Source organism: Cervus canadensis, chromosome 2, assembly GCF_019320065.1.
Source record: "Cervus canadensis isolate Bull #8, Minnesota chromosome 2, ASM1932006v1, whole genome shotgun sequence".
Classification (NCBI taxonomy): domain Eukaryota; kingdom Metazoa; phylum Chordata; class Mammalia; order Artiodactyla; family Cervidae; genus Cervus; species Cervus canadensis.
The window spans coordinates 86974879-86988539 of record NC_057387.1 but is presented as its reverse complement, the minus strand read 5'-3'; the positions used below and the strand labels follow the sequence as shown (position 1 = coordinate 86988539).

Below are 13661 nucleotides of genomic sequence, written 5' to 3'. Positions count from 1 at the left end.
GGGTGTACAGAGTAAATAAGGACTAGCTTCTTGCTATGAAAGAACTTAGAGTCTGAGGGGAAGGATAGTAGAGTAGTAGTGACCGACATATAAGAGGAAAGGGGTTTCTATTTGGTGACTTTCCAGAGGAGATGACACTTCAGTTGAGTTTTGAAATAAATTGGCCAGACAAATCAAGAGGGGAGGTGTCTTAGTCATGGAGATTGACCCTCCACCCCCACATCCCTTCCACCAATTATAACCTCTCTTCTATTGTTGGTGACTGATTTAGAAATGGACATGTATGTGACCCTGGCCAATGTGAGGTGAGGGAAGGTCTGCTAGGGGGCTTCTAAGAAGACTTACCAAGTGCATAATGAAGAGACACTTGGCATGGCCTCTCTTTTTATTTCTTTATTTATTTGCTGGTTGCACTGAGTCTTCGTTGCTCTGCACAGGCTTTCCCTAGGAGCGGCGAGTGGGGGCTGCTTGTGATGCTCGCGCTCCTCACTGACATGGCTTCTCTCGTTGTGGAGCACGGGCTCTAGGCACGTGGGATCAGTAGTGGTGGTGCACGGGCTTAGTTGTTCCAAGGCATGTGGCGTCTTCCCACACCAGGGATCAACCCTGTATCCCCTGCACTGGCAGGCAAATTCTTCATCGCTGAACCAGCAGGGAGGTACTTGGCATGGTCTCTTTTTCTTCTGGTGGATGTTGTCATGTCTAGGAGTAAAGTATGAGTCTACTACCATCTTCTTCCAACCTGGAGAGGATTCTGTGTTAGAATGAATCTGATCCCAAGGGTGGCAGAGAAAAGAGACCAAAAAGAGCTGACTCCATGTTTTTGAGCTGCTAATTGTATAGCGCCTAGGACCCATCGTACCTCCATGCCAAGTGAAAGCAGGGATTTCCTGATTGTGTGAGCGGGTTTGAGTCAAAGTGTTCTGTTACTTGCCACTGGCAGAATGGTAACTATTACAGAAGAGCATTCTAGGCACCAGGGTGAGAGAGACTGGCGTGGTGGCAGGGAAAGTTGTGTAGGAAGGAGGAATGCCAAGGGCTGATGACAGAGAGGCTATCAGGGCCTGGTCTTGACAAGATTATGCCACCGAGGTTTCCAAGACTTCATCCTGAGGGCAATGGGGAAACAGCCAAGACTTTTCAGCACTGAAGTGATGTGTTCAAATCTGTATCTTAGGGAAATCACTGTAATAGGTAAGAACAGTTTGCGGGAGAGACAGAGCATGTGTGTGTGTTAGGGTAGGAAGATCATTTGGAAGACTTTGAGCAATGGCAGTGAGAGGGAGAGCGGGAGAAAGTCAGGACACATTAAGGAGTCAGAGGTGGGTGCCAGGCTGGGTGATGATCTGGCTGTGGTGGAGAAGAGAGGGGAAGAGGCAGCCTCCCAGGACTCAGGCTTGGGCATCTGGGAGAATGGAGGTGCCATGTCCTGAGAAGGCAATGCCAAAAGAAGGTTTGTGTGGGTGTTTCCAAGCTTTGTTAAGAGCTTGGTCTAGACATGGTATGTACATGCTGCCTCAAGGTACTTGTAATGTAAGGAAGCTTACTAAAGGTCATCTCTCACCTTTCTTCTGATAACCATCTTTAAAAAATAAAAATTATTTGGCTGTGCTGGGTCTTAGTTGCAACACTTAGAATCTTCACTGAGGCATGTGAGATCTTTTGTTGCAGCATGCGGGCTCTTATTTGTGGCATGCGGGAACTAGTTACCTGATCAGAGGTTGAACCTGCATTGAGAGCACAGAGCACTTAGCCACTGAGCCACCAGGAAGTCCCTGATAACTATCTTGATTGGCTGTGGGGAACTATCCCTCCACCACAGGATAGAGTCCTGGGGGCTTGCCATCATTGTGCCCAAAGGGTGGACCATGATCTAAGCCTGAACAATTAAATGCTTTCTTTGGAATCTGAACCTTGACCTGTCTCAAACAAAGTAATCAGTCATCCATCCCCCAAGATGAGGTTTTTGTCATCATCTGTGCTCCCCTGAACTTAGAGCCTGAGCAGGGCTTTTGTGCAAGAAGTATATTTGGGAAGGGATTCCAGGGAGCAGGAGAGAGAAACTGGGAAGAGAAATCTAAGCCAAAGTTTATCCCATTGTGTGCTAAAGTCCACAAGGACTTTCTGAGGATTGGAGCATGAGTCTCAGAACAGTCTGCAAGGGAATAAAGGGAGAGGACCACATCCATTGGTGCCTGGTTTTACTGGGTAGAGATGTTCACCACTGCATCACTGGGTGACCCCTGAATGCGTGCCAAGCAAGTTCCCACAGGCACCACAGGTGGCAGCCTGAGAGAAGCTTGGAGCGGGACGTGTGAGGCTGAGGCATGTCCCATTTTGAGATGAAGGATTGTCAGTGCAAACTGGGTCAAAACCCATGCAGAGAAGGGAGTCAGAGAATGTGAGCAAGGCCCAGAGATGTCTGACACACACCTCGGAAGACAGTCTGCTGGCTCCTGCTGCCAGAGTCTCCAGCACCACACCCACAGTGACCTCTCCAAGGCCTGCTGGGCCACCTGCACGCCGCATCAGAGCCTTCCAGTGGACTCCTTTCCACCTCCCATTCGTCTGCTTCTGTCACTTAAGATAAAAAATGTTAATTTTTTATTGCAGCATGTGACATCACAGAGCACAGACTCAAACACCGCTCGCTGTAGAGCAAATAAGAAAACATTTTCCTGTGGTGTTTCTTGAAATGTCCCTTGGTAAAGCTGAAGGGCTGAGGTGTGTCTTCTGGGTGTGCCCCCCACCCCTGGCATTGTCCTCCCTGAATCCACGAGAGCACTTGGATTCGAAATGGGAAGGGGCCACTTACTCTTGCCTTTCTCACCCATGCTCCTGTCTGAGAACAGCAAGAACATTCCTATAACCCATCAACAGTCCTGGCTGGGTGTGCTCCCAGGCTCAAAGAGGATCCTTAATGGACTACAACTGAGAGTGGGCCTGTTTAAACCAAGGCGTTGGGCCTGGGCGGGGGCGGGAGGGTGGGGGGTGGCTTCATGAGTTTACAGACACAAGATGGAATCACACTGTAATTAAAATATATTAATTTCTCTTTGTGTGTGTACGTGCTTCGGATACACATTGAGCCAACTTTCTTTAGTAGAGATAGTACTGATGCTGACAGGGTATTGCTTTTAGGGAATCATGAAGAAAAGGCAGGGAAAGAAATATAAGCAAAGACTTGGAGTCTTGGAATAGAGTGGTGTGTTCATTTCCTCATTCTAGAGACATGAACTAATCTTAGGTACTGGCTACCATGCTCTATGTCTAATAAAGAGCTTTATGTCTAATAAAACTGACAAATATAAAGCTTAATAGGAAATAGTAAGAGCTAAAATAAAAGGATGTGTAAGGTATCACAAGGAATGAGAATTTTATTATGGGAAATCTAGAAAGACTGCCCAGAGAAGGAAGTGCTTGAGTGGGCCTTAAAGGATGGGGAGGAGTTTCCAGGCAAATGATGGCGGGACAGGAATTCGAGACAAGCAATCAGCACAGCATAGTCACAGAGGTGTGAAGCAGCGTGGCTCAGAAGGCACACCGTCAAAGGTTACTATAGTGGGAAGTCGCTAAGAGGGTCGTACTTGACTCCACAAGAAAAAGGAAGCCATGGAGGATTTAATTGGGGAAATAATATTCCTGTGTGCATGTTTTACATATTTTAAATAAAACATATGTGTGATGTAGAAAAAAGTTCTAATAGTACAGAAAAAGTGAAAAGTAAAAGCCCTCATTGTCTTTTTCTCCCACCTAAACCCCCTCAGTTAACCATAACAGCTAACAGGTAGCAGTTTCTTGTGTATCCTTCCAAATATTTCTATAACCCGAAACACAATTTATTTGTATATCCCTTCGATTTTAACAAATGAATTCATGTTATAGTGATATAGACTATTCTGTAGCATGCTTGTTTTCTCTTAGCAATATATCCTAGACATCTTGTCATGTTACATTTAGGGGCACCTCATTCTTAACAGCATAGGGGAACAAATTACCCTCCAAAATTATTATGCCCATTTATATAGTCACTAAGCATTTATGAATGTTCCAGTTAGCATTCTACCCATCTTTTTCTTTTTTTTTTTTTCTACCCATCTCTTTCATCTTGACAATCTAACATCTCATTGGGATCTCACTGACAATCTTGACAATCTGGTATCTCATTGTTTTAATTTGCATTAATTGAATTATAAGTAAGGTGCTCATCTTTTTATTCTGTTTATTAACTATTTTGTTTTTATGCAAACATCTTGTTCATATCATTTATTTACTTTTATATCTTTAGTCATTAATTTATTAAAAATTATATTTTAATGAAGTTAGACTCATCTATAAATAAGTTATAATAGTATATATATAATGCATAATAATTATCTTTTGACTCCATTTACAGAGTTTTTGCTATATGGAAATTTCAAGTTTTTATGTCCTCAAATTTGTTAATTTTTTTCTTTAATAGCTTCTAGGTTAATGTCATGCCTTATAGTCTTTGTCCACTCCTAGGTTATGAAATAATTCATCTGTGTTTTCCTCTAGCACATTTTTTATTTCATCATGTATGTTAAAACCTTGAGTCTATCTGGAATTTAATTTAGATGTGTTCTTTGCTAGCAACTTGCTCTCTTCATGGTCGTGTATACTCCCAACTACTTCTTCCATTTGTTTAATCATGTTTGGATTTTCTTAACCAAGAGGGAGTCTTCTGTTTCCAATTTAGGATTGAGGCTTGGAGTAAGAACCTGTGCCCACACTGCACGTGATAAAGACAAAAGGAAGAAGGAAATTTCGAAGCCTCTGTCCTGTTGGTATCTAAGACCTTTCACATTCTACACAAGAAGGATCAATGTGAACGTGGACACTTGTTATGTCATGGAAATGGGGGTGGGGTGGGCAAGTGTGTAAAGTAGTGACTGGTGCTGTTGAGTGTGTGATGGCTGGGGCACACTCACAGACGCTGTAGGAACTGTCCCTGGGAGCAGCCTTCTGGAGGGCAGAGTGATGCACTATTCCTCTTCTTGACCCAGCAAGTCTGCTTCTGTGGGTTAATGCAAACAGATAGCCAGAGAAGCCCAGCTTTCACATACTAGAGAGTTTATCACAACAAAATGAATAAGAAAGAAACATTCAAACAGTTGTAATAGCCAGAGGTTATGATGAGATAAAGTAATAATGCTTCAGCCATATTAGAGAATATTTTACAGCCATTAACAATTGTGTTTTAAAGAAACAGTCAATATCATAGAGAAAGTTTATGATATAATTTTAAGTGGAAAATGTAAGAATATAAACTACTTATAGAGCATGAGACGTTTTTTTCCCCAAATTATATGTTTATGAAGTGTGAGTCTGTGTGTTCTGTATCTGCTAGTTAGTACCTTTGAATGCGAGCAAGTCCCTTATCCTCTCTAAGGGTCAGTTTTATCCTCTGCAAAATGGGACACTGGTGAGTCTTACCTCATGGGGTTGCTGTGGGGATTAAATAAGACTGAATAGCAACAAAATATGAAAAGTAATTAAAGGCCAGAAAGAAATATCTTAATATGTCAACCATGGCACAGTTACAGATGCTTGCACTGTTCTTTACAATATTTTGGTATTTTCAAATTCTAAAATGGCATAATATATCTTCGAAGGAAATGTGTTTAGGTAAGTGAGAAAACTGTTCCTGTTGTTCTTTCAACAGCAAGCTCTATGGCTTGAGTGTAAACAATTAACTTCTTTAAACAGAAAATACAGGGGATTCCCTAGTGATCCAGTGGTTAGGATTCTGTGCTTCCACTACCAGGGCCCAGGTTCGATCCCTGGTCAGGGAAATAAGATCCCATGTGCGGCAGGGGAAAACAAACAATAAGGCATAAAACTGGTCAGATACAGGGAAAACGAATCTTCTTCAGCCCCGTCCCAAAGGCACCAAGGGCCTCTCTGTGGTGACCCCCACTATCACCGGTTTGTTAATTGCTTTTTCCTGTGACTTCTGAGAGACAAAAAGATTCTCACACCTAGTGACTTAATCTAGATCTGACAGCAACCTAACTCAAAGCAGCTTAAGCAAAACAGGGAATTCTTTGCTCATGTAGGTGAAAAGCACAGGGCTGGCTCTGGCAGCAGGTTGGCTGGGTTCAGGCACTCAAACACCATCATTAGCATGTGTTTCTAACTCTCGGCTTTGCTTTCTTTGGTGTCAACTTCATCGTTAAGACTGCTGCTGCTGCTGCCAAGTCGCTTCATTCGTGTCCGACTCTGTGCGACCCCATAGACGGCAGCCCACCAGGCTCCCCCGTCCCTGGGATTCTCCAGGCAAGAACACTGGAGTGGGTTGCCATTTCCTTCTCCAATGCATGAAAGTGAAAAGTGAAAGTGTAGTCGCTCAGTTGTGTCTGACTCTTAGCGACTCCATGGACTTCAGCCTACCAGGCTCCTCCATCCATGGGATTTTCCAGGCAAGAGTACTGGAGTGGGGTGCCATTGCCTTCTCCTCATTGTTAGACAGGCTCTCCCTTTTTAAAAAGCCTCAGAGATGGTCATTGCTGGGTCCAGGCGTACGCTCTACCTGCATAGTAAGTCCTGTGAATGAGCAGCATTTCCCTCCTGGTAGCTCTGCCGAGAACCCCAGGTTTTTCCTCTTATTGACCTGACAAGGATCACGTGACCACCTCAAGCCCCATTGCTGTGCTCTAGGCCAAAGAGTGCTCTGACCTACCAGGCAGCCTGAGGTCAGCCTCACAGAACCGAGAGTTCCTGAAAGAAGAGTGGGCTTTGCCACCAAAGAAGGGGAATGAAAGCTGAGGAAGGCAGAGGAAGCTAGGTGGCCACCGTTCTATCCTAGCACTTCTAGAAGGGTAGTCCACTTGCGAAGTGAGTTACCCTCTCCTTTTCAGAGATCCATGTAAAAAGTGAGGCATCTGCGTTCCTGCCCATGGCTTCACGTGTGCCTGGCCTGACTGTCCCAGGGAGGCCTGGGTGTTACTAACCTCTGCCTAGCTACTCACACTGACTTCCCTTCACCCTAGGGAGTTAGCTTCTTAAGGTACTTTTTGTATTTCAGTGAATTCAATAAGTGTTTTATTTTTTTAATTAAAGTATTTATTAGTGTTATCATGAATAATAAGCTGTCTGTTAAATTAAAACCTTTCATTTTTATTTTATTTATTTTGGGCAGCATGTGGGATTAGTTTCTTGACCAGGGATTGAAAGCATGACTGCCACATTGAAAGTACAGAGCCTTAACCACTGGACAGCCAGAGAAGTCCCTCAGTAAGCATTTTTAAAAAGCACCAAAAGGGAGTTCCTGGTGATCTAGTGGTTAGGATTCGACGCTCTCACTGCCAAGGCCCAGGAGGGGAGCTGAGATCCCTGCAAACCGCCAAAAGTAAATTAATTAATTTAATTAAAAAATAAATATAAAGCACCAAAAAGATTTGTGTGACATCAAGGGGAAGGAGGACTGGGCTGGGCAGGGTAGAGGGCTTTGGGGGAAGATTAGAGGGAGAGAAGGAAAGACTGGGTCCTGGCTCAGAGCACTTGCACGCATGTTAAGTCTCTTCAGTTCTGTCTGGCTCTTTGTGACCCTGTGGACTGCAACTCGCCAGGCTTCTCCATCCATGGGGTTCTCCAGGCAAGAATACTGGAGTGGGTTGCCGTGCCCTCCTCCAGGGAATCTTCCTGACCAGGGGTCAAACTCACATCTCTTATGCATTGGCAGGCGTGTTCTTTATCACTAGCACCGCCGGGGAAGCCCCAGCTCAGAGCAGGAGGACCCATTTTCTGAGTGCCAATCATGTGCCAGCCACTTCTTCAAACATACTTCACGTACTCCTCACACACCTGGGAGGAGTGAAGCATTCATATCCCCATTTTATAAATGAGGGAACTGAGGCACAGGGAAGATAAAAACACTTGCCAAAGCCTCTCAGGGAACCAGTAGCAGAAAAGGGATTCAAAGCCAGGTCTCTTGTCCTTCTTTCCCTTCTGCTCTATCTTCCTGGCTTAGGAACTCACAGTTCCATATGGAACTGGTTCCATATGGATCCCCAAACTCTATCCCTAGTCCCAGGTGTCTCCCTGAACATTTCTTTCACAAAAGATGGAGCCAACAGGGAACCCAACTGTGTAAACAATTTGTTGTAACTAGTCTAATAGATTAGCAGTCTCTTCTCTCCCTTGCTCATTTCTGTTTGCATCTACCACCCCCATGCCTATATCCCTTCTTCTGGGCCTCAGTTCCCCTGGAGAGACTCCTGTTTCTGCTAAAGTCTAGGTAGAGGAGAACTCACTCTCTTCATTCATTTATCTATTTATTTATTCAGAAATCCCTCACTAAGTTTCCATTGATGTCAGGTCTATGGCAAGAGCTTGACGAGGGAGCCCCTGCCTTTCAGGAAGCTCATAATCTAGTGGGGGCAGGGGAGGCTAATCACAGCACCTGGCCTATTGTGATCAGTGCTATGAGGTCTATAGGGTACTAGGGTGGCACCTAACTACACCCAGGCAGCGGTGGGATGAGGGTGGGCAGTCAAAATAGGCTTCCTGAAAGAGGTGACACTTGAGGAAGCCTTAAAAAATGAGATGCTGGGGCGTCCCTGGTGGTCCAGTGGTTGAGAATCTGCCTTGCAAGGCAGGGAACTTAGGTTTGATCCCTGGTCATGGAACTGGAGCCTGCATGCCACAGAACAACTAAGCCCACAAACCGTAACTGCTGAGCCAGTGTGCTACAACTAGAGAGTCTGTATGATGCAACAAAGGTCCCATGTGCTGCAGCCAAGACCTGACACAGTGAAATAAATGTATTTTAAAAGTGAGACGCAGCTCATCAGGTACAGAAAAGGGCATTCCAGGCTAAAGGACAGTATGTGTGTCTACGACATTTGTCATATTCATCATTGTCCATCTTCTTCTGAACAGTCTTTCTATATTTCTGTGATTCTCCCTAATGGATCCCAGCTTCCCAAAATAGAAGATAGAGCATCAGTTCCCAGCTTCCCTTGCAGCTAGGAAACAGTCATGTGACCTAGCTCTGCCAATCATTCAGGACTTTGCTTCAAGAAAGAGCAGCAAAAAGAAAGAGAACCCCAATGAGATGGCACTTTACTGGTGCAGGTGGTTTGGAAAGTAGCACAGGGTGCTAGGTTGAGTCCCTGACACAGATGTGGCATTGCTATTGTGGCAGTAGCAGCAGCAGTTTTCCTTGAAGCTGAGGTCCTAGCACTTGGTATTTGCCAGAGTGATGATAGAGACAGAAGGTTCTGAGATGGCCAGTTCTGCAGTTTGTTCCTAGAAGTGATTTTATTATTGAGTCTGCTCCTCTCATCCTCCTGATGATTCTCTGAACTCCTAACACCTGCAACAAACCCAATTTCTGCTTTCACATGCTCAAATGGATTCTGTTATTAGCAACTAACAGCCCTGACTGATACACACAGGGAGGTCAGTTGCTGTGGTGGCTGATGAGGTATACCTGGGTCAGTCCATGGAGGACCAGCACCAGGCTAGAGGTTGGGATGAAGGCAGTAGGGATCTATAGAAGGATCAAAGCAGAGTAGTGGCAATGACTGGGCATCACTCTCTGGAGGCCAAGGGGAACACAGATACAGATTCAAACATCATGAGGTTGGAGGTTTGGGTCCTTATTTTCAGATCGATGGAAAGTGTAGTTTTCAAGGTTTGAAAGCACGAGAAGAGGTTAAGAGCATGGACTTTGTCCATACTCTGCTCCCCAGTTTCCTCATCTTCAGAATGGGGAATAAATTTACCTATCTCATATCTTAAAGATTACATTAGTTATATTGTAAAATGCTCAGAACAGCGCCTGGCATTTAGTAATTAGCTATTATTGTTGGGAGCAATACCGAAAGTGCTTGGGTCAGGGATTTAGGGTGACAGGTTTCTGGTCCTTGTTTTACCACAGCTGTGATGTGCCTCCATCTCTGATGTATGAAATGTGAGTACCGGACCTCCGATCCTGCTCCCATGTGAGAAGCCAGCTCTTCTCTCTGACGTCTCAGCCCTGCCTCTGCCTTGGCCCCCAGAGGCACCTAGAGTTAAGTCCAATCAGGAACCTTTCATCACTTGACTTCCCGTTTGAAACAGCTGATCACTCTGTCCTTGGAACGTGGTCTTTCATGATCCCTTGATATCCTGAACTCCTGGATTTCCTTCATCCCTTCTGGCTGCTCTTGTCTCCATCTTCTTCCCAGTTTCTCATCCTCAACCACCCTCTTTTTTTTTTTTTTTTCAACCACCCTCTTAAATGTGGGCCTTTCTCAGGGGTATGTCCTAGGCCTCTCCTCTCTCTTCATTCTGTACTTTGTCCCCAGTCCATGTCTTCAGTTCTCAAGGCTTCCTCCACTTCCTCTAAGTAGAAAACATTCATGTCACATCTTCACCCAGATCCCTCCCCTGAGCTCCAGTGCTGCATGGCCACCTGTCTCCTGCACAACTCTACTGGATGTTTGTAATACATCTAAAAGGGAACTCATTGTTCTCTGCCAGCCCAGACTTACAGCCAGCTTCCTGGACGATGGCACCACTACCATCCAACTTAGATGCCCAGACCAGAAGCCCTTGTTCTCAATAGGCCTCACATCTCATTTGCCATCAAGTCCTGTCCACTCCACCCTTTCAGAGTATTTTCTTCATTCATCACAGTCTACACACTAGTCCAGGCCCTCTTCCTCTCTCACGAGGACTTTTGCACCACCCTTCTCAATGGTTTCACTACATCCAGCCTTGCTCACCCTGATCCATGCTATACAATGGTATATGTTATGATCAGGTGGGACTTATTTCAGAATTGCAAGTTTAGTTTAATGTCCTATATTCAGTTCAGTTCAGTCACTCAGTCGTGTCCAACTCTTTGCTACCCCATGAATCGTAGCACGCCAGGCCTCCCTGTCCATTACCAACTCCCGGAGTTAACTCAAACTCATGTCCATATTAGATCAATATAATTTTATCATAGAGAATAAAAGAGAAACATGATCATTTCAGTAGAGAAATAAATAAATAAATTGATAAAATTTAATACCAGTTCATAATAAAGCTCTCAATAAATTAAGAATAGAAGGAAATTTCTTTAATCTGAGAAAGGATATCCACAAAAATGCTATGTGTGTATGTGTTCAATCGTGTCTGACTCTTTGAGACCTAATGGACTGTAGCCCACTAGGCTCCTCTGTCCATGGGATTTCCCAGGCAAAAATATTCGAGTGGGTTGCCATTTTCTACTTCAGGGGATCTTCCTGACCCAGGGATCTAACCTGTGTGGCTCCTGCATTGCAGGTGGATTCTTTACCAGGAAAGCCATCATATTTAATGTGAAACGTTGAACACTTTATCCCAAGAACAAAGTGAGAATATATCATCACACTGTTTTTGTTCAATCACTATACTAATGGTCTAGCTGGGACAATAAGGGAAGAAAAAGTAATAAAAAGTATAAAGATTGAAAAAGAAGTAAAACTGCCATTATTTTCTGATGACATCACTGTGGATGTAAGAATTACAAAAAATCTATAAAGTATTAGAATTAATTTAGCAAAGTTTTGAGATACAGGGCAATATACAAAAATAATTATTTTTTCTATAGTAGCAACAGACAATTAGAAAATGAAATTTGAAAATAATACTATTTATAATGGCATCAAAAACATCAGATACCTAAGAATAAATGTAATAAAATATGTGCAAAACCTTCACTCTGAAACTTTAAATTAGTGCTTCAGAAAGTAAAAGAAGACCTAAATAAATGGAGGGATATACCATGTTCATGGATTGGAAGATTTAGTACTTTTTTTTGTGTGTGTATGATGACAGGACTAAGCAAGGGGACAGTGAATATTTGGTTCCTATTCCTATAAGGCATTCAAATAAGAATAATTCTCATATCTATGATAGCAGCTTTATTGCTAAGAACTGCCATGGGAAGTGCCAGGGGAGTGCCCCACTTTCACATGAGGTTCTTATATGGAGATACTCTCACTAACTCAATGACAATAGGGTATACAGTTTGAGTTCTATCTTTAGTTGTGGCATTGAATGGTTGATCTGTCTACCTGCTCTGTCTCCATCTTCATTCCTTACTTTAACAAACTGGTCAGGTTGCAGAATTAGGAGTGAAGGCATTGCCAGATATCAAAGTGACAAATTCTGAGTACAAAGTGACTTGGTGTTTATTCATTCATTCATCAAACTTATATTAAACACCTGCTATATACTATGCATTTTACTAAGTATCAGGATATAAGGATGACTTGGTAGCCCAAGAGATCACCTCTTAAGGAAGATACAGACATCTAATCAGTTTCTATGCAGTCTGCTCAGTCTGTACACAATATCAACATACCTAAGTACATAGAAAGTACAGTGAAAATTCAGAAGGAGCAGCATCTAAGTTGGCCTGATGGTCAGATGGAGTTTTAAGGAATAGAGAGTTGTTAGGCCACTATTTGTTAAGGGGCTAATTCTTTTAAAATTGACCTCTAGACTCAGTGCAATTCCAATAAAAAATCTAATAGCTTTTTAAAAGTTAACACTCTGATTCTAAAGTTTATATGAAAATGCAGAGAACCTAAAAAGACAGTGTGATTTTGGAGAATAAAGCTTGAGGACTTAGACTATCATATGTGAAAACTCATTATAAAACTTTAATAATTAACACAATGTAGTACTGGCACAGAGTAGTCAAGTAGACCAATTATACAGAACAGAGAACTCAGAAGTAGGCTTATACATTTATGAGCACTTGATTTATGAGAAAATGACCACTGCAATTCACTAGAAGAAAAGAAGTATTTTCAAAAAACTGGTGCTAGAAATTTAAATGGAGCTTGGTTGGAAATGGGTGTTGAATGAACCTTGACTCTTACCTCACACCATACAGAAATGTTGATGCACATGAATCAGGGTCCTTGCTACTTCCCTGGTGGTCCAGTGGTTAAGGCTCCATGCTTCCACTGCAGCAGGCATGGGTTCAGTCTTTGGTTGGGGAATTAAGATCCCACATGCTGTGCAGTGAAGCCAAAAAAAACTTCTAGAAGAAAATAAAAGAGAATCTCTTATGACCTTGAGGTAGGCAAAGATTGTTTAAGCATATTATGTATATGCTGAAAAAAATCAACCATAAATGAAAAGGTTGAAAAGATAAAGGAAATGAACATCATTAAAATTAAAAACTTCTATTCATCAAAAGATATCACTAAGAGAGTGAAAATATAAACTGGGAGGAGATAATTGCAATACATATGTCAAACAAGAGACTCATAGCTGGAAAATTTAAAGAACTCATATATTGAGAAAAAAAACTAGACAATGCATTAAAAGCAAAAAACAGGCAAGAGACTTGAACAGACTCTTTGCAAATCAACAAGCATATGAAAAGGTGCTCCACATCATTAGTCATCAGTGAAATGCAAATATGAACCACAATGAGATATTGTTGATGTTATATACCTTCTAGTATGGCTAAAATGAAAAGGACCAACATTTTCAAGTGTTTGCAAAAATATGGAGTAACTGGAACTCTTATACATTGTTAATAGGAATATATATCGATGCAATACTTTAGAAAACTGGTAATATTTCCAAAGCTAAAGATATATATATATATTCTGTCTCAGGAATTCCACTCCTGGATATATATTCAACAGAAACGAGCATACGTA

General features: G+C 42.7%; 1 long non-coding RNA gene across 2 annotated transcripts; it reads right to left on the bottom strand.

Annotated features, from left to right (window-relative positions):
* Positions 1-378: 378 nt before the first annotated feature.
* Positions 379-13018, bottom strand: LOC122427932. 2 transcript variants are annotated; one of them, XR_006265622.1, is made up of 4 exons: positions 12867-13018; positions 4953-5038; positions 2434-2580; positions 379-742 (listed from the first exon to the last, which is right to left on the bottom strand). It is a non-coding gene; the product is annotated as an uncharacterized LOC122427932 (long non-coding RNA). The 2 variants fall into 2 exon arrangements; XR_006265623.1 differs by having other exon boundaries at positions 379-702.
* Positions 13019-13661: the final 643 nt, after the last annotated feature.